The 21618-nt window shown below is 38.3% G+C and overlaps 2 non-coding genes across 2 annotated transcripts; both read right to left on the reverse strand.

The window, feature by feature from the left end:
• Positions 1-6116: 6116 nt before the first annotated feature.
• Trnap-agg lies at positions 6117-6188 on the reverse strand. Its single transcript has one exon. It is a non-coding gene; the product is annotated as a tRNA-Pro (tRNA).
• Positions 6189-6663: 475 nt separating this feature from the next.
• Positions 6664-6735, reverse strand: Trnap-ugg. The gene has a single exon. It is a non-coding gene; the product is annotated as a tRNA-Pro (tRNA).
• Positions 6736-21618: the final 14883 nt, after the last annotated feature.

Genomic DNA, 21618 nt, shown 5'->3' on the forward strand with positions numbered 1-21618 from the left:
TGTTTTATTAAAATTAGAATCAATGGCTGTTATACAAGTAAGTACAAAATCAGTTCAAGTCTTGTACGATCACAGCAAACGTATCTTTTAACGATAAAATGCTATTAATACAGTTTTATAACTAATTCTTCTTTATCAAACATAAAATCTTTATTCTTCATCATAGTTTAACAATTTAGCAAATATAAACTGACTCTTAAACCTTATCATTTTAAACATAACAGGGTCCTGACCCTTTCTTATATCTAATAAATAAACATTAGGTAAAGATTGAGATCTTTAATGAGATCAAATGTTCAGTCTTACACTGCATTAAAGGAATTATTAAGAACATTAACATTTCTACCTCGAGGCTGCTCTACTGATTTACAGTAGTGTTTGAAAAAATTTGTCGAGCCTCTCCAGTTCCCTCGTTTCAAGATATCATCCAGCGGTACGTTGTTCTGGAAGTCATTAGAAGCTACAGCTGATCGAACCGAGCCTGGGCTGCAGTCTATGCCAATATCCTTAAAGGGTGCCTTCAACCAGCCCGCAATAACGGTTCTGGAAGCTGCTTTAACCTTCCCTCGCGTTGTAATAAACAAATTATTTAAGCCCTCTCGTGCCCTCCTTCTACTGTTAGTCACGTCTATTAAGCAATTTATTCATTTTACTAAACTCAAATCCATGTCGCCTGAGCATGTTAGATGCCATCCGGATTGACGGTTCCTGTCATTATCTGTTTTTGAGCCAAATCTTGGCCAAAACGTTATTGAGGAATCTGATCTCTCACAATGCTGGTCGTCTATCATAAGGAGGGTGAGGTCATGTATACGTCGACCTGAAGCTAGCAATAGAAGAAGCGCCACGTGACGAGATACTTGAAAAATACTTTCCTTATCAGGTATATTCGATTTTAGCCACTGAAATAAGTCTTGAATGTTCCAGATCTGAGTCTTTGGTACTGCTGACATACATTTTTGAATTTTTATGGCTTTGAGCATTGCAGCCACTACAGGATGATTTCCTAGTTGTTTTTCTTGAGTAGGGTCGGCAAAAGTAAGGATTACAGACTTGTGAACCATAATTGTTGATGGGGCTAATTTCCGTACTCGTGAAAGGGAACCCAGGTAAGCAGCAACATCAAGAGGTCGAGGACTATTAGGTTTTCTCCCATTTTGTCTACACCACGAGACCCATTGCTTCCATGCGGACTCGTAGGTACGCCAAGTCGAATCGCGCCATGCTGACTGTATCAGGTTAACGTCAGCTTGGTCTAAACCAGCTACTAAATCCGCCCACCCCGTATCTTCCAGACCTCCAAATAGAGATTTTCTACCTTCGGCGGAGGAAGGTTCGTGGATAAGTCGATTAGGTTCTCTATTAAGTTCGGTATCAGGTACGGGGCACCCAGGACTCTGTGTTTGAGGTCGCTTCTCCAAAACACTGTCTCCCATCGAGGTACCACGATCAGAAATGTTCCGGAGGACTTGTTCAGATGTTGGAGTACCCGAGGTACATGTGGTGGAGGGGGGAAAATCCACGCCAGTTCGTAGTTCCAAGTTCGGCTGAACGCATTCACGAAGAGAGCTTGTGTGTCCTTTGCATCTATCGAGACATAGACCGGTACTACTTTCGATTGGTCTGAGGCGAAGAGATCTATCTGAGGAACTCCCCATTTTCGAAATATCTTCTGTGTGATCTCGCTTTTGATGTGCCAATCGGGTAGGGCTTTTCCTCTGGATAAGCAGTCGGCGATTGAATTGTAGCGGCCGGGCAGGTAAAACGAGTGAATGGTTGCATTTAAACTCTGAGCTAAGACCAAGATTTCTTTTGTCATTTCTAGCAGTGCGATAGACTTGGTTCCACCCTGGTTTCGCAAATACGACACCACTGTCCTGTTGTCTGACTGAACCATTATTGATTGACCTAGAACTACCTCTTGGAACTCCTGCAAAGCTACTAAGACTGTGTAAAGTTCCTTTCTGTTGATATGCCATTTTAATTGCTCTTCTGTCCACAGACCTGAAAGGAGGTGGTCGCTCATCTGAATGCCCCAGCCGTCGTTGGAGGCATCTGTGCTCACAAACATCGTCGGTTCCGGTACAAAGATCCTTCCGGGATTTCTGATATTTTGAGCCCACCAACGAGCTTCCTGAATAGCCTGTGAACTCACTGCCACCCTCTTCCCGGGCCGGTCTTGTGACAGTTTTCTTGCCGCTCTTTGCATATGCCTGGTGTAAAGTCTTCCTAGAGGGGTCACAAGTGATGCGAACCCTAGCCTTCCGATCAATGCCGTGCCGGATTCCCATGACCACTGCTTTGTTTCTAAGACTTGATTGAGATCTCTTGAGATCCGGTCGATCTTGTCTTTTGGAAGCGTCTTTTGGTTTGTCGATACATTCCAAATAATTCCCAGAAATTTTATTTCCTGTGTGGCCCTTAGCACGGATTTTTCTAGATTGACACACCAACCCATGCTCTGTAAAATTTCTACTGCATAACGCATGTGCCTCTCCAGCGTGTTTGGGTTTTGGTGTGCAAATAGGAAGTCGTCCAAGTAGACTAGAACGCGAAGACCCTTTTCTCTCAGAAAACTTGCTACCCACTTGCTGACACTGGAAAAGGCTATTGGTGCAGTGGACAGGCCGAAAGGTAAAGATGTCATTTGATAAACCCGATTCGCGTAAGCGAACGCAAGGAATCTTCGATGACTCTTTTTCACTGGGATATGAAAATAGGCTTGGCTGATATCTAGCTTTCCGAGATAATCTCCTTCTTGCATAAAATTTGGAACTTGACTTTGATTTATCAGACGAAATTTCGGGGGTTTGAGAAATTGGTTCAAGCGTCGTAAATCGAAGATTTGCCGTAGCTTTCCGTTTCTCTTGGGTATTAGAAATATTCTTGATAGGAACCCGTTCGCAACCTCGCAATTCTCTACCACACCTGACTTGAGCAATATCTCTATCTCCTTGGACATAGCAGGGGACAGGTTTGTGGAAAACCTTCCTAAATTTTCGCGCAATGGAATCGAAGGTGGTTTTGCTGCAAAGGGTATTGTATAGCCTGTAATAATTTTTAAAATCTTCTTTGGAGCTCCTAACTCCTGCCACCGAGCTTGAAATTTCTCCAACTGTCCCCCGTGAAAATTGTCAGTACTTACGACCTCTTTGTAATTTCTTATCCTTTCCGTGTCGATCGGGATGCTTATTTGGTGCCTTAGAGTTTCCGCTTCGGCGGTAGTTTGCACTGCGAGTAGACGTGGTGGTGGTCGCTGCTGAAGAGTGACCGCGACCAGTCGGTTGTTTGCTTTTGGAAGCATGCGAAGATGCTTTGCGAAATGAGTTCTTCCGAAACGAATGAATAGTTTCTTTTTTATTTAAATTAGATGAGGCAAAAATTCCCGATGTGCCACCGTTGTCTTTAATAAACGCGCTAAATAGTTTTTCATCAAACAGGTGGGTTGGCGAAGGAGGTATGTTGTTGAGGGCGCTGGTGAGGACGTCATTTTTAGGCCTGAAAGTTTTTCTACGAACCTCAATGGTTTCAGCCCTATTAGCGCAAACATATTGTAGCAGTTGATCTGACACTAATTTGAACTTAGAGTCCTCTGCCTCCACCAACCGTCTCAAGTCCGTGCTGATGTCTGGGCATTTTTTAATTATGGCATTGAGCCCGTCTGCTAGCGCCTTGCGCTGGAGCAACAATCCGTGTGTGATTGTGCCTAGAATTCCTTCTTGCCTCGTCACCCACGGAGAGAGCCGCGAGGCTAAAGTACCCAGTTCTGTATTTACTTTTAGCGGGCTAAATGGCGAAGCGGCGTGTAAGTGCTTCTCTACGTCCTTGTATCTGATGCGATTCCAGCTATCAGTGCCCAGTCTTTGACATTCAATGCCTTCCTTTTTGGCTTGCGACGACGGCTCCGGAACAAGAGGATCTGCTTCTTTAGTCGTGGGTCGAAACTCAAGCTCCTTTTCGTTTCGCTCGTCTTGCTCGTTTGGATATGGGCCCCAGGTAGGGGCTTTCCACGATGGGGCGTCCGAGGCGTCCGAACTTACTTCTTCCTCGCCATCGGAAAAATCGTTTTCCTTGTCAGAATCAGAGTCCGAATCTTTGTCTCTGCCTCTGCTTTGAGTGACCATCTCCAGGAGCATTTCCATTTTCTGCTCTAATGCACAAAACCTTTCTTCCTGAAGTGACGTCCCAGTAGAGAACGGCGGAGACTCAAGCCTAGGTCGACGTGTCGCGGGCTCTTTGACCCGAGACGTCGACCTCCTCTTTCGACTGGTCTCTTCTGTCTCCGAAAGACAGCCTGAGAGTATTTTATCTGTCTCCGCTCTTGTGTGGAGAAGAGGCATAAGCGCAGCAACCGACTGTTTCACGTATTCCGTGCGCGCCGCAGATCCACGGATGCGGTTGGAGATGGCAGGAGGTCCTATAATAAGGGCACGTGTAAATGCCCAGTCTAGTATCTTGTGCCGAATTTCCCTATACCTTTTTTTCGGACAGGTGATCCGCCTCCGGTATAAAGGCACGAACTAACCCTACGGTAGGCAAAGCAACTACGAGTTTGTTTAGTATATTTGGGTCGACTTTCTCCCCAAAGACTTCCTCTTTCGTTGCCGTGGTCACCTCCCAGTTCGTCCAACCATCGGGGAGATGCTCTTGAGCCAAAACTTTCACCCGTTCCAAGATCACGTTCTCTTCCTCCGCTTCGGCATGCTCGTCCAAAAGTTCACCCAGAGTCACCACTCCTCCAAGCTGGGTCATCTGAAGCAAAGTGAAAAAGTTCACTGAGTGCTCACAAGTTGGGGAGCGGTTCAAGGCGCGGGGCGCGCCGCTCAAATATCGAGCCGCGCCATCCAAATGTTGGGCGGCGTCGCCTAGATTAAGGGCCGCGCGGCTCGAACCTTGAGCCGCGCCGGTCAAATATCGAGCCGCACCGCTCAAATGGTGAGCCGCGCGCCGCTCAAATAGTGAGCCGCGCGCCGCTCAAATAGTGAGCCGCGCCGCTCAAATGGTGAGCCGTGCCGCTCAAATGGTGAGCCGCGCCGACCAAAAGTTGAGCCGCGCCGCCCAAGTTTTGGGCCGCAATGTTTATGTAAACAAAACATGCAACTCGCAGCGCGACCCGTAGGTACGATAGTGGCTGGCTTGCCAACGTATCGCTTATATCGGTCGCAGTTTGTGGATGGTATGTCCGACAAACATTTTATTGGCTCTAATAAAATTGCAGATGCAAAATTAAGCACTTAGACCTCAGCATTCTTGTTCACAGTTGGCCCGCACCTAAAACACACAATTCACACAAAACAAATAATGAATAACTTACCGTTATATATATTTTCTTACACAAACGTTACAACAACGTTACACCACAATATAACGGTTACACTGTAGCAATACGTGCGCACGCTAGAATAAAGATAGCGTACTGACGAGAGCGCGTTCGAGTTACAATCACGCGCCTGCCGCCGCCTCTCTCCCCGCGCGGTCGTCGCTGTGCCCGCCCGCAGCTCACACTATCATGAATGGACGTAAGTAGCAAGCATGTGTGTACTCTAGGTAAGGTAGGTAATCTCCGAAAGGTCAAGCCGAAGGCACAGAACTGAAATAGGTAAAATAATACATTTGCCTAGCAATAAAAATAGTATCTATCTATTAATAGTAATAAAGGGACCTTGAGAAGACCCTGGATAATTTTTCAATAAGTTTCAATTCTCAGAAGTTATTAGGTTTTTTTTGCTCAATGAATTATTTTAATTTAAGGGCCACAGTTGGGTCGTTATTGAATTATCAGTAGTCAAGTAACCACAACAAAATATTCATTTTAAACTATCCGCGCCTATTTCGGGTCTAAGGACGTTTCATTAGCATTTTCCACTTTTTCGCTTTCTCGTGATGCATACGTACTTTTGCATAAACCCGCATTTCCCTCACTATTGTTTCACACTCTTTATAAAAAGGCATTGTGTACATAATGAAACTCACAACAATTTGCAATTCAATGAGACTCACAGTTGCCTCCTTGCTACAAATATTTTTATTCTTGTTATAATGTATAAACAGGCACTTGAAAATTTACATTTCAGTCCCGTTTCTTTTCCTGGTTTAAAAAAAGTTTGCAAAAGTTTGGGCTCGTCCGGGATTTGAACCCGGGACCTCTCGCACCCTAAGCGAAAATCATACCCCTAGACCAACGAGCCGCTTGTGTATGTTGTCGAAATGTATAATTGTATTAGAAGACGTGATGCCCAAACGCATGGTGAAAGTTGTTTGGCCACTTAATTTATGAGCCTTATGAGAAACCAATACAAAAGTTGCGTAAACTTCTTCGTTCTACATGATATTTGTGTATGGCTACCATTTTTGTAATTGATTCGAAAAAAGGCACGTGGCAACACTGTAAAATGTTGTATCTTACTTTATTGATCATGTCAGTAAATTATAGAGGTAAGTAATTCCATTGCCGTATCTTCAGACCCGAAAGTTATGACAAGAAATACAGTGTCTATCCATCATATTACCAGAGATATTGCTGTAAAATAAGTGCCATCAAAAATGAATCTTCAATTTTTCTCCAGGCGTTTTGAATTAAATTCGGAGTCTAAAAATTACCCATGTGTTTATTTTTAACCGAAATAAAAATAAACTTTAGGGACGTTACGGCTGTAAAAAAGAGGGCTCGTCCGGGATTTGAACCCGGGACCTCTCGCACCCAAAGCGAGAATCATACCCCTAGACCAACGAGCCGCTTGTACTTATGGCATCAAATATCGATTTGGAATCGACATGTTTCACGCTTAAACAAAATGCTATCGCTATCTGATATGACGTCATCACCTCGAAGTAATCATAAATACAATCTCATTAGCGGTAGTTGTTCTAACAAAGCAGAACCGTATCCGTCATGTTCTCATTTAACACACGTGTGAGAAATATGTTCAAGAATTTAATTACTTAAGTAATTATGTCTATCACTTAATAGCAAATGTAGGTACACGTTTAATATTTGTCTCACAAACACTTTCATCAACACGTTTTAAGATTTAATTCACATATGCTTAGGTAAGTGAATGTTATCGAGTTGACGCTTTTGAGATGAGGTTATTGACCTCATGATTTTGAAACAAGCGACAAACATGAGACGATACTCGTGCGAGGCGAGTACGTGTGTATCTGTATGGCTGTTAAGACCATTTATAACGTGGAGGCCACTGAGTGTTATATCAAATTTAAAATTAAATTATGTTAGGATGACAAAACATAGATTAATTTAGCGGCAATAGAATGGTATGACCAAAAAAATACAAATTATTTTTAGGGAAGTGTCCCATCTGACCTAAAAAAGAGCCTTATTCCCAAAATTGTATCCTCAAACCCTTTTATTCCCTAGAGCTAAGTAAGATAAAACATTCTATCTAAAATAACCTGCAGCAATTTCATCTTCAGTATTAGAGGCTTAATATTATATTCATGCTCGTAAAAACAAACAACTTTTTATGACTTCCACAAGATTTAGTACCTTTCCGCTTACACCGATGATAACTTAGTACATGAATCTATATGTATTTAGGACCTTATGTTCCCCGAAGTTGGATATCCCCAAAGTATTTTTTCCCTAAAATAAGTTTCGTAACTTACGAGCTGAGAGCCTCCGACGTGATGGCCCACTTTCACTCAAAATGTATTCAACGAGAGTTAGGCTAGGCTTAACTTTGAATAACGGTAATTAGAGGTATGAGATCTGGTGTACAAGAGAATCATTAGCTGGATTTCGCGGAGTTTCTCTCCAAGGTCGAGTCTGTGAGGCGCATGCTTAAGCTCTTCTAGATTATATTTTGAGACGGCTTAATTGGTTGTGTTAAACCTGAAGAAAAAAGTTTATAGGTTTACTCCGGTTGTAAAACAGGCCTCGCTGTATAAAATAATACAAATGAAAACAAAGTGTGATCCGGAAATATATAATGTAGAGATTTCCTTTTGCGAATTTTAGGGAGGATCTAATGGTAATTAGGTATAGAGCCCACATACAAACATATGCAGTCATTATTCGAACTGAATTTCAAACATTCTGTCGTTTAATAAATGTATGGATACTCTAAATCCACATATTCTGGATAGTCACATAAAGTGACCTCATATCTTTCTGAACTATTTTAAACCCGCGTAGGTATAAACTTTACGTAGCGCTTGACTTGAATACGTAATTTTGGCGCAACTGCTTTCTATACGTCAGACGACAGGCCCATAAAACTAGAGAGGGCCCTATCACTTTATCACTCCATATTTATGCGATATTTACGACAACATGCGCAAAGAATCTTCGATTAGGGTTCAATATGTTTACTTGTCAATCTATCTTCACATTTGTCTTCTGTTGTTTTCGTATATAAATCAGTGTTTTCTGTCACGCACGAAAATGAAAATGTGAAGGTACGGGTATATGTTTGTTAAACAAACGAACGAGACACGTGTGGGAAGTAAACATATTCGATATTCTTCTGACATCTTGAAAATGAGGTGCTTAAAAATATTTTTAAGTAGGAGTCATCACTTGAATACAAACGATAACATTTACTTTTATGTACTTGTAAAATTGTTTCTACTCACGACTAATGGTAACTGATCAAATATTCAATGGATCGAGTGCTTTGAGAATAGTATTGCTTATCCAGCGTTTTGGGGATGCTTACTCGTAAAGTCTGAGAGAGTGCATGCAGGGGCCCGGTGCACGATACACGGCGGTACAGCCTCCGCTCTGAAATGTATCGATGTTCAATTTATTCATGCTATCTGCCACCAAGCAAATCCGGCCAGAGATCGAACTTGATTGCCAAGCGCCTACGAACGTATTTTGAATATAGATACATGCATTTATATTGGAAATATATTTTATTTATTGTGGTTAGCTGCTGCTGAAGCGTGGATTTTCAGTTTTATTTTTTGATCAAACATTTTATTTTTTAAAGCCAACAGAGAGCAGCACTCTATTGATATGCTGCTTAAGTTTAGTAGACCATTAGAATCTTTAATGAACATCATCATTGTGCAAAAAAGTACCTAGTCAAAAACAACCCTAATTAGCTGTTAAGACATAGTTGATAAATAACTCGGCCGCGTATAAACGAAAGCGCGTTATCTCCTTGCTGAAATCAACTATTCTGAAACAATTATGGTAAGGCAGCCGCGGTATTTCGCTTTACACACGAACTAGGGTAAAGGCGGGATAGATGCCGCAGTGGGATAGATGCCCCATTTTTAAAAAACCTAACTTCCCATGCTCGCGATTAAGAAACAACCGTTTAACTAGAAGCCACAAGCACCCCGCACCTAAATTAGCCACGCGCCATCGAGGGATGAGGTCGCGTTTCGCTCGTGTGTGAATTCATCTCCGCGGCGAACTTACAGCGAGCGTAAAATTTTTAAAGGTGAGTATTTGCTGTTGTATAACTTTATAAGTAGATATTAATTCCATCAATTTTTTTATTACGTATGTATATTGTTTCATGAAGTATACATTTTGATGTAAATAGTTGCTCTATTGTATTTATTTATTTAAAAAAATACTAGGGTATCTAACCCTGTCAAAAAGGATAGTTGCCCTGATTTTTTACGGTATAGGTGCCCCTAGGGGCATCTATCCCTCCATACACCACGTGTACCCTGAATGTATTATAAGTGCTTTGAATATATATTTTTCATGTGTTTATGTATAGGTATTTACACTTTTTATTGATTACGAATGATTTACAGTTCAAACAGTGAAGATGAAGACAATTCACTTAAGAACAAAGTTAAGGAATAGAAAACTAAAGGTTTGCCGGTGAAGAAGACTAAAAGAGATGGGCAGGATGAGCCTAAAGATACAAATAAAAATAACTGCATATAATGCTTTGAAAACTATGAATAAACAAAGTCTAAATCCGACTGGATTCAATGTGTAATGTGTCAGTGCTCGTTACATGAAACCTCTATACTTTTCAGAAATTTTTGCTCGAGATGTAGAAAACTTAAAGCACTGTCCGGTTAAATATTATGATGCTAAGTATATTGTGTTATTTTAGGTTTTAAGAAAGAATGATTTTTATGATTTTGCATGTTGAAACTAAATAATTAATATTTTATAATAAGTGTTTCAAATATAAAATACATTATTTTTGTTGAAAAAATACTTTTAGAATATTATTGTGTTAATTTTAATTAATCTGATAATGAATATAAAAAGATTTTAAAAACTGCAAAATACTTTTCATTTCAAATAAATTAAAGTCAAAAAATATATAAATATTATTAATTTAATATACTTAAACAGTATGAAAGGCATCTATCCCGCACCGTAGGCATCTATCCTCGCTAGTATTTTCAAGGTGGGGCAACTATCCATAGGGGTAGGCATCTATCCCCAAAAATTGAGGTCTACAAAAAGCTAAAATCTGCAAAACGTATAGTATATAGGTCCAAAAAGACAAATCACAAATAAACATAAAGGATTAAACTAGTTACATTCATAGGTGTTATTAATGTAGAACCAATATTTATTAAATTATAAGCATATTTCAAAAAGTGGGGCATCTATCCCGCCTTTACCCTATGTGAAATATATTTTGTGATATAAGATGCTCCAAACTTTGGCAGCCACTTAACTATAGTTGAGAACTTGCATCTTAGAAGCACAGAAGGACTTCTGAAGAAACTGTAATATAGATAACCATTTTGGTAAAAGTTGGTGCAAGGTTATAGTAAAGTAAAAAAGTTTGTAATGAAGTCAAAATGTCAAAGTTGCTATATTTTTTTATGACATTTAAGTTCTTATGGTCATTACCCACAGAGCCTCTCCGGATCGGCTACCGCTCTGGACTAATCAATCTAACTTTTTGTTAAAAAATCTCTAAAGTTTCCTTTATTTTATGGCCAACAACCTGAATACATAAATAGTGAAGCTATGTATAAAATAATAATTTAAAGGACATTCTGAATTTTATTTAAAAGTTCATTCGTAAAGCAACAGAATTTAAAATTCAAAAACGATGAAGCGAACAGTAATTTTTGGAGTCAACATTTTACATCCGACTTGTTTTCGTACATTCGCTATATTGAATTTCCAATTTTAAACTAGTGACTAAGCTGGCACCAAAATACAGCTACATTTTGCAGCGTGAAAAAGTTTTCAACAAATATTTTGTGTTGTCAAAGCTGACTTTTAAATGGTTAATAAAGCTAGAAAACAGTATTATTCGGAATATACACATTATGCAGTAGGTATATCCACAGAGGTTTTCGTTAGTTTTGAGAACGCTAGGTTTCAGTTCCAGAACTGTGCAAAGTGCAAAGCGTAGGTAATTCGATTATTGTGGCCTCACCTGTCATACATCTGATACGGTCTATTTATAAGGTCTTATAGGTCGAATAGTTTAACTCACTTTCTTTTTTCTTCTCTTCTCAGCGTTCGTAAAAACTATCAAGTCTTCTTGAATAACTTCCCTAAAATATTTTAGATGACATGAGATCACTTCAAAATTATGTATCGTTAACCTATGCGTGAGGAAATCTTCGTGTTCTCATTATTAGAATGTTGGACTTGCTTTGATCAAAGATACCGCAACGCACCCTTTGAAGTTCAAACGATGCCTACTGTAACAACAACATGGAATTATTGCTCAACTTTGCAATTAATTATTAATGCCTTGCCTTAATAATGAAGTTTTCGTCTTGTGTCGGAGAACACCAAATGTTCCAAGTTTGATGGATAAAACAAGAAGCATCGAAAATTCGTGCAACTCCCAACTTCCCTGAGGCTTAACCTTGATGGGTGAATAGATTCTTGTTATAATTCAAACCGAAGTTATTCTTAGCTTTGTTGTGTACCAATTTCATCTATACTTAAAGATAAAACAAAAGTTTCAATCAAAGTTTGAGTTTGACGATTAAATTATGAAAATACTTCCCACAATGGTTTGTGATCCCAGCTTTAATATTCTAATAATGAAGGTACTATATAATAAGGATAATTAGGAGATAATTAAGTAGGTATCAAAAGTTTGACCATATTTCAGCATGAAAACCGCAAATAGCACTTAGTCAAGCGTTTAAAACGGGAATGGTCATTATTCAAGCCATTTGTCGCGGAGTCACCGGCGACTAATGGAGCCAGCTTGTCACAACTCACTTTATTTCTCATACCACTCACACTTTACGTCTCTTAATGATACCATAACAAAAAAGGTTTTTAAACTTTCGCGACTTATACCTACACAAATTTATAAACAATTTATTAAAGGAGATATGTAAGTAAATTATTACTTCAGGTAAAAATAGGTATCCTATCTTAATACACAGTTTACGCCCGGATTGCTTATAAATACGTAGGTAACAAAAATATTAAATACCATGTTTATTTAAAGGCCTCATTTTAAAAGTCATTCTCATAACCATAACATAAGAGTGTTATCCAACGTCTGTGGTTAAACCCCAATAAACGGTAATGATCCAATTATTATTTCAAACAAATTATTTTGTCAATATTTCCGATCGGTTGGCTCAATTTAATCTCGATTATCTGAGCTGTTGGAGCAATAGTATTGTGGAAATGATAATTTTATAGCATAATTAGTGCTACCTGTGTTAATTTGGATAGGTAACACTCATTTACAACCTGCGTACATTTTAATAATAACATATTTTTATTTTAATAATAACCATTTCCTCAAAATTATACATTGATGAACAACTTTTTAAAATTAATATACAAGTAAAGAATTAAGTGGCTATTGAAGATGCTCAAGGTGGCTTAGCGAGTGAATTATTCAAGTGAATTTTCTAAACTCAAAGCTCGCATGACGTAATCCGTGGAAAGCCATTATATCTGTCGGGAAATCTCATTTCCGGTTGGAGAAAAACGGACTCGCTGTCGGGCGCTTCGGAAGTGGGTCGCGACTGGAGCCGAGGACACTTTGGATACGGCTGCGAAACCAGCGAGAATATGGTCTATGGGTGGTTAGCACCTGTACGTAATGTACTTACAACTTTTAAATGAGGAATATTTTGTTCACGTCTTCATTCTGCATGCCAATTGTGTGCGAAAATAAACTTATCTTTGGTCTTCTTCTTTTTATGGAGTGAGCTGCAGGTTTAATCACAGACACAGAGTTTCGATAGATCTTCGATAGAAAGAAACCATTCATTATTGAAACAGAGTTTGGCTAAAATTGCCCGATAAGTAGGTATTGCATTTTTTTCACCTAAAATACCAAAGTCAAAGGCCCTTTTAAATCCAACGTTTGGACGTATGGCGATAATTATTCCTTCGTGACTACTCACTCTCAGTAATTACGTCATTTTATAAAAAAAAAACCCCTAGTTAGTAGTTAATCAGGTAAAAAGGGCGCGTTATAACACGAGCCTTGTATTCATAGGGGGATAGTTGTCGCACGACAACGCACATTCTATTTGTATGCGACAAAAGTTTCTGGACTTTTCCACAACACGTGTCGCGGGAACTGACATTGTTCCCGCGACGCGCTAGGGAATTTGTGATCATAATATGTCAACATCCTACTTTTTTCAAAATTACCTTTAAAAAAGAATGTCCTGTTACTTAATATTCATTTGAAGCAGATTATATCGCTCTGTTAACTTTGGGCGATTCCGTAATTTACTCTTCGGGAATTCACTAAACTAAAATGAAAGATACGTATGTACGTGCCTACACATTGTGTACACTAACTATCAACTCCAGACAACGAAGATAATCGAATAAATTATATCACAAGAATACGACTTTTATTCAGTGTATTTTCGTTAAAAGTCTGACGTATCTCCCTCGGTAAATGTTACAGTATTATTTCGCTACTTTCAGAGCCGTATAATTCTGCTCACATACGAGCTAGACGCTACATGTGAAATTTTAAACGTTCTGCCAAATCCATTTCAATTAGTTCGTTTTCTTTGATATTTAGATCAGATAAAGCCGTTACATGGCTTAATTGCGATATAAGAAAATATCAAGAAATTAATTTGACATTATGATTGACGTTATCTGAAAATAATATCTCCACCTTCTTTGAATTTTGATTTATTTTTATACGCCGTAATTTTGTCAGTCGTTCAAAAGAATGAAGACACGATTTGTAGATAAAAAAGTCTAATTAGCTAATAGCGTTAGTCACATTTTATGGCGCACCAAACTAGCCTAGAAATATGATAATAGGGTCAGATAGTTAACTTCGAGTAAAGAATGGAAGGTCAATGACCGCTTTACGATCTAGGAATAGCAATACGAAATTCCACTTTGTGTAAATGGATGGGTGATCACCAGATCGGGCTTGAATTTTTAGTACATATTTTTTCTTTACAGAGAAACTTGATCCATAGTATAAATACTGCTAGCTTGCTAGCTAGATTTACCGGCTTGAAATTATTTTGTGTGTAAAGTCTTCTAACTGAAAATATTGTTGAAATAAGTATGTCAAAAACTTGTAGATTGCTTTGAATGGAATAAATGCAAACACTCTAAAACGCCATTAAACTAATTCAAAAATAGAACACGTAGAAATATCAACATCAATGACAAAACAACAGTTAATAATATCGATGTTCAATATTTGTAAAATTTATATTTCCCTCGGGAAATTTCTACGACGTAACTAGCTGTCAAGATAAGGGACTCTAGGCGAGTGAATTATCGATGAACAACTCTAACTTTGCTAGACGTAGTTTATTTTATGTGTTGCCAATATTTCGATCCTGGTCTTCGTCTGAGCAAATCATACTCATCGCCATCATTGGTCAATCATCCACTGCTAGGCTGCTTAGCATGGTTCCAACGCTCTTGCCTACAGCGCCTTCTAAACAGCGCTTTCCCACTAGCGACTTTGCCGATCGATTTTTCCGAGCGATACTGGAGCGATGTCCCGCATCATTTTAACCAGTTATTCTACAGCGACACGTGAACCCACTTGATAGGTTTTTCGTCGCTCAGAATGTGAACCCGAAAAATATCTGAGCAGAAAAGCCGCTAGTGTGAAAGCGCTCTATGACGGATAAACGGTACAGAGTTACAGACTATTAGAGTCTATTTTAGTTCCTTCTTCGTATCTAAGTCAGCATGTAACATCCACATACAAAGTTCTTACATATGACCTATGAAATGTTTCAAGTCTGCACATTCAGACATTTAAGCGCAGGCAACGAAACCTCTAAGCACCCGCAGCATTAGAATTTATAGTCTGAGAATATATAACAATATTTTCTTTAAAAGCCTTCGCAGACTGAAAGAGAATATTCAAGTATATTTAACTAAAAGTAATGCCTATTTGGTCCATAATACTTATAAAGTATGCCAGTAGTTAATGCAATCAGAAAATACTTAGATAATTTATGAAGAAAATTTTCATATCTTAATCATATAGTCGATATTTTAGTGCGCTTAATGGAATGAATATCAAAAGAGATACCTAAGTGGTCTTATAATGTCTGTATAAATTACATTTGTAGAAGATTGCCTTTTATCCATTAAGATTACATAAATATAGGCAAGTATTCTTTACTATTAAAGCTTTCAATTTATGAATCTAAAGAATTCGGATCGCTTTTGTCTCCGCAAAATGCTAAGGTCTGACAATAATTAAGAATTTCGTTTAATTAACTTAATGAATGTCGGCAAAATCTTAATGATTTTAATTAAGGAATAATAAACTCTGAAATAAAATTATGAGCTTGTACCGTGTCGACATCGTGTCGTTTCAATTATTGCGTGCTATTAGGAAATTGTTGTATTCATTTACATTTCTACAAATGGCAATTTAATTTATTTGGTAAAAATGAACTGAAAATTGCATTTTAATCGTGTTTTTATACAAACACAATATAAATGAATAAAGTTATATAAAGTACAAATCATTTTCACGTACATAAGTCTAGGTGAAATAGGCTACCAGACGATAAAACATATGACGTGCTTATAAAAACGGGATCAATCGGCAGTTACCAATAGAATCGGCTAAATATTTAATGGCGTTAGATATGAGATCTAACAGCAATTCTCCAGTACAATAAAATCCCATATATGTGGACATAATACTTAAGCCCGTCGTACATAACGACACTTTAGTAACTTGGATCTATTTTGTATCAAGTGCTTACACCTGGACTAGACGGTTACCTAAATGGATTTGGAGATGGTCTCTATTATCTGCATCTTCAAATAGGACTACTTAATTAGAACTACTTAATACCTTCCACAGCACAGGTGAACAGATATTTAGACTGTGGCCAAGACCAAATCATGTATAACAAACATACATGCTACATAACTGTCAATGTAATTTGGTATCGGCCAAGCACATTTTCTTCTTCCACACTTCTCGTGTCTCGAATCTTCTAATCACAAGTTTCTAGCCATATCGTCTTTCACATAATCCATCCACTGCTTTTTGGAATCGTTCAATCGTCCTTCGTCTATATCCATCTACTTTCGTGCTCTCCATGACCACTATTTAATTTTATTGACACGTTAGCCATGTAAGCTGAGCTTTAGTCAGGGATGTGACGCATCAATCCGTCGGATCATGGCGGACAAGGACGGATGCTCGCTGTCGCCTTACGTTTTGTTCCCATTTTCTTTTAACGCGTTATTTACGGTACTTACTTACTCTAAAGCCCCTTTTTTTACTCGACTAACTGTCGGTAATAGGTTTGAGGTAATATAGATACGCCTCCAGTTGTGTCTAGACTCTAGACCACTGGAAATGAACAAACTGCTAATCTGAAAACGAAATTGATGCCTATCGTATAATTCGATCTTTATTTTATTTAGGTAGCTCTTAAGAAGAGAAATAAGTTCCAGATAAAATGTCAAGAAAAAACAGTAAGTACTTAATTAGTCTGGGTACCTGGTGGGTGTTTTTGTAACCTTCGCCTGATAAACAATGACTACAAGTTACGTAATACCAGGCCTCTGTCACTCGACGTACTTGCGCGCGATAAATGCCTACCGCTCGCTGGGTTACCGGTAACCCCACGCGGCTCAGGGCTTTCAACAGTCACACGCGCCGCGCGCGCTCCAATATTATTATTTTTATTTCGTGGCATGTTATGCTGTTGGTTTTTATTAGGTTTTTAAGCTACCTAACAAACTAATGGATTATTTTGAGTTGTGTTGGTTTATATGCGACTATTGTAAGATTTAGAAACATTTTAGATTTATGAACTTATCTAGTAATTCTACTTTTTTTACATAAATAAATACTTATCTACTTTATGATTTTAACAACAGAGAACATTAGGTAATTATTTTACTTTAGATACCTACTTAGTTATATGAATTGTATTGTGAGTTTTGTAGCTCAAAACACATCTCAAGTGTAGGTATAGTATAGTAGGTATAGTTCTGGTCCAACTTAATGACGACTCGGCACATTACGCGTGTCGCTACGCAGAAACCAATTTTAGGTAAGATGGTATCAACACTCGACGGAGTTGTACCATATGGGGTATGGCACTTGTGCTCGAAAAATAGTTGGAAACCGCCTTTGATCTTGACGAAAGCTTTACTTAAGTACTTACCTATGCTTACGTATTAGGTAATATTTAGTAATATGTACCCATACTCCATTTTAGTAGGCAATACAATAGTTAACTAAAGAAAAATATTCTTGATATTACTTTTTATTTAAAAACTCAGTTTTAAAAAAGGCTATCTTAAAATAAGCGTAACTTTGTTTTCCTACTTAAATATTAATAAATTGTAAGAAGTAACCCTAAGCGCGGCCACGGCACGGTTGCGGTTACTGAACTGTGCTCTATCGCATTGGAATAACAATCAAGCGCTCGAACTTTTAAGGTTCATTTTATAACGCAGCTAGGAATTTGTAGGTAGTTGGGGAACTTGTAGGTGCTTATAACAGTAGGTATGGACTTTTTTGTATGGAGTGATTTATCTGTTACGTAGTAACTATTATATAATCTGTGGTAATACGCCCTCGGCTTACGTATAAGCTGTATAAATATAAAATAGGGTATTATTCCTCGTCGGTTATCTGGCTGTAACCTCCGGGTCGCGAGTAATTACCGCTGTAGACACAGATAATTGCCTCGAGATTCTGCTATCCCCAATTTTTGGGACAATTTTCGTCGCTACGGTACAATCTCGTTTTCTCAAATATCTGCGCGATACTTCTAGATCTCATCTTATTTGTTTGACGTCAACCCTTTATTTCTCTTGAGTTGCGTATTGAATGTAGAAATAAATAAATATTGACGTTTGAAAAAAGTGGGACGTCTTGTGAGATCCCTTTGTTACATTTGGGAAGAAATCGCGAATATCAAGTAGCGTCAGATATACGTACACTGATACAACTGCGGGAAAACAATAGGTACCTACATACATAATAGGCAGTAGGTACATATATGTATATGATTTTTTTTTTAACGACGTCAAAAATCATCAAATGACCCCTCCCGCTGTGGGTTAGCAGCGGTGAGGGAGTGTCAGACTCTTACTGACTAAAAACTGCCGTGTTCCGTAGGCCTTTTATGTACCAGGGCCGCGGTATCTCTTTCGAACAACCCGCTGTGAATCATATACCCGCATGTATATGATTCACAGCTAACTTAATACCAGATATAAGTCCATATAAACCTATAACTGCAACATATCGAACAAAAAGATCTTCAAATAAAACTACCGTCCGCGACGTAAACTGGAACGTGTGAAGCGATTCTACAAAGCCGTTGAACGTTAAGTTTCTAGCTTTTCTCGACAAATGAACAGTGTACCACTAGTAACCGCTGAGTTAGCGAGACGTGTTCAACTCATCACGGCGCAACTCGACTCAGCAATACTCGCCCGCAATTTTTCCGATGACGAACACTTTCGCACATCAGGGCTAAAGTCGCTGACTCAGGAGTGTTATTATGTGTCGTCTACCTCTATTAAGCGTAGGTGAAGAGAATGAGGTGTCGATGCCGGCTGTTGTGTGATGCCGTTTGGATATTGCATTGCACGGCATTCGGGTTTCGTCTCGTGTCTCTCAAAGTCAGCAATCTATTGCAAAATACACCAATATGCACAAACTGAGACAGATGCACCATAGCAATCGGAATTTATTAATAGGGAGGGAGTATCGTTGACCTCTAACCGTCTCTTCGTAACTCTTCGTACCGATGTACTTAGTTAAATGAATTAAACAGAACACTAAAAGTTGACTGATCAACTGAAACCATTAGGGATTTTTCTCTCAAATGTCCATACAAGGACAGCATCAGACCAGTTGCATCTACAATATTCTCCTCGTCATACAAGTCCTCGTTAAACTTTGCATATTCGCTCCCCAACAAGTAGATACGTATAGCTAGTTTGGCTATGCATCTATTCAAATAATAAGACTAAGTACATAAAAGGTTTTTGTAATATTGAAATAAACACAACTTTATGAAAAACTTTCAATACAAAATTCAACGTATTATGGGACTTGTCGGGACTTGTTGTAGCTTTATTCAGGCTTTTCAGGAGCCGCAAACTTTTATTATGAATACATCTTTATCAAATACGATCGCGAACTGAATGCGGGATGGTCAGAAAATCTCGACAACAACGCATAAATGAAAGATCTAAATAATAAATATAGGTACACAATGGACCTGAAATTGAATACCTAAGTTATTTTTAGGGTTCTTGTATTTATTGCTCTTAAGAGTTTCCATGGCTTTGTTAAGCGATAGATACAATTTAATTTATTGTTTTACATCTTTCATTCTCTTAAACAAAACAGACAAAATCATACTTCTATGTTTAAATAACTTCAGAAGCGGCATAGACATGCTATAATTTACTGCCTTTTTAAATTTCTTAATATTTCGTGGCTTAGTTTATCGTCTATCGTCTACTTAGTTTCAAAACATTTAACCAAGTCGAATAGGCTCCATAAAATCGATATTTCACTTCGCTGAACAGTTTGAAATCCGTTCCCAATAAATAGGATTTACACTGTCATAGGATAATATAGTGTGATACAGTTCTATTCGGAGTAATTCGAGGGAGCTATAATACGGGGCTTGGGAATAGCCTGAGTGACGTCATAAACTCATTAACCTAGTTAGCACACCCACTCAATGTAGGGAGGGTTTCGTGAAAAACTGAAATAAAAAATAGTTTTAATATTTAAAGTGGGAACAGACTTTTTGAATAAAATATTGGTACAAAATAGGGTGAATACATAATTTCAACATAGGACTTGCTCAATCGGAAAAGTGTAGGAATTTTCCCGTAAACCATGACTATCCAAGATTACCTTTTTCAATAATATCAAGAGGCCTAACAGAGTGAAATAAGTTATGGTGCTGTAAAAGTGTATACACAGCAGTCTGTGTTGTTGTTACAGAAATGGAACTTTCCCTTAATTTACAAGTCACACACGTAAACATTAAATTACTTATCATATGAATTATTACTTTCCATATACCAAAGCAATAATAATGTATGAAGTTCGTAAATAGAATTACCACTAATACCATTAATAATGTTTACCTATTTGAACGAATAAGTTGTAGATACATAAGAGGGCAACAGATATCTTAACAAGACACTAAAAAGCAAAAAAAAAAAACTATTTTTAGGTGCATCGGCCTAGAAGTCGGTGTCTTATGGATGTTACTAAGTTAATTTTGCCACCGACTTCTAGGCCGATGCACCTAAAAATAGTTTTTTTTTTTTGCTTTTTAGTGTCTTGGGAAGTCGGTTTAATTTTTTTGTAAAAAAGTTTTTTATTTAAAGCTTTTCAGTGATACGAATAGTTGTCACTATCCATACAAGTGGGAAGTTCTCATCAATACAAAGAATATAAGTCCAAATACGAGGTATTTTACATATTCAGTTGTCGAGTTCCCTCGACTTTCTCTGGTCTCCATCATCAGGTCAGCTCCAAACCTTCACTGTTGCAAAGGTCTTGTCAATACAAATAATTTAAGCCCAAACACGAGGTAGTTTACATATTCAGTTGTCGAGTTCCCTCGACCCTCTCTGGTTTCCATCATCAGATCAGCTCCAAATCTTCACTGTTGAATAGTGCTTTTAGGCGTACACCTAAGTGTCAAGTTTTTACCCTATGTATGCCTACAACTTTCGAAGGTTGCCCTCGATTTCTCAGGGTTTCCATCATCAGATCCTGACCTGATGACTATGGGACCAACTGGCAGCTATTCCGAGTCGAACAAAAAAAGAATCACGTAAATCGGTCTATAAACCTCGGAGTAATCGATGTACATACATAGAAAAAAAAAAAAAAAAAAAATACCGGCCGAATTGATAACCTCCTCCTTTTTGGGAAGTCGGTTAAAAAATCAGGATTCGCCAAAAACTACCACTGAGACTTACCAAATACTTTCTTGTCTTATTTTCAGTAGAACGAACTTCTGCTGAAGCTATCTCTAAAGTTTCAGTGAAACATGTGAGTACCTAAGTCAATAAGCAGAATAGAATCTCCTACTTCACGCGCTCAAAGGGTAAACCTGAAACCTGAAGAAAGTTAAAGCCCCGCAAACCTTATCGGAAAGTTACCCCCAGCGTTAAAAACTTTGTAAGCGACTGCAACTAACAAGGCAGATTTTTCCAATACATTTTGTTTGATAGATATTGTT

This window comes from Helicoverpa zea, chromosome 3, assembly GCF_022581195.2.
Source record: "Helicoverpa zea isolate HzStark_Cry1AcR chromosome 3, ilHelZeax1.1, whole genome shotgun sequence".
Taxonomy (NCBI): Eukaryota; Metazoa; Arthropoda; class Insecta; order Lepidoptera; family Noctuidae; genus Helicoverpa; species Helicoverpa zea.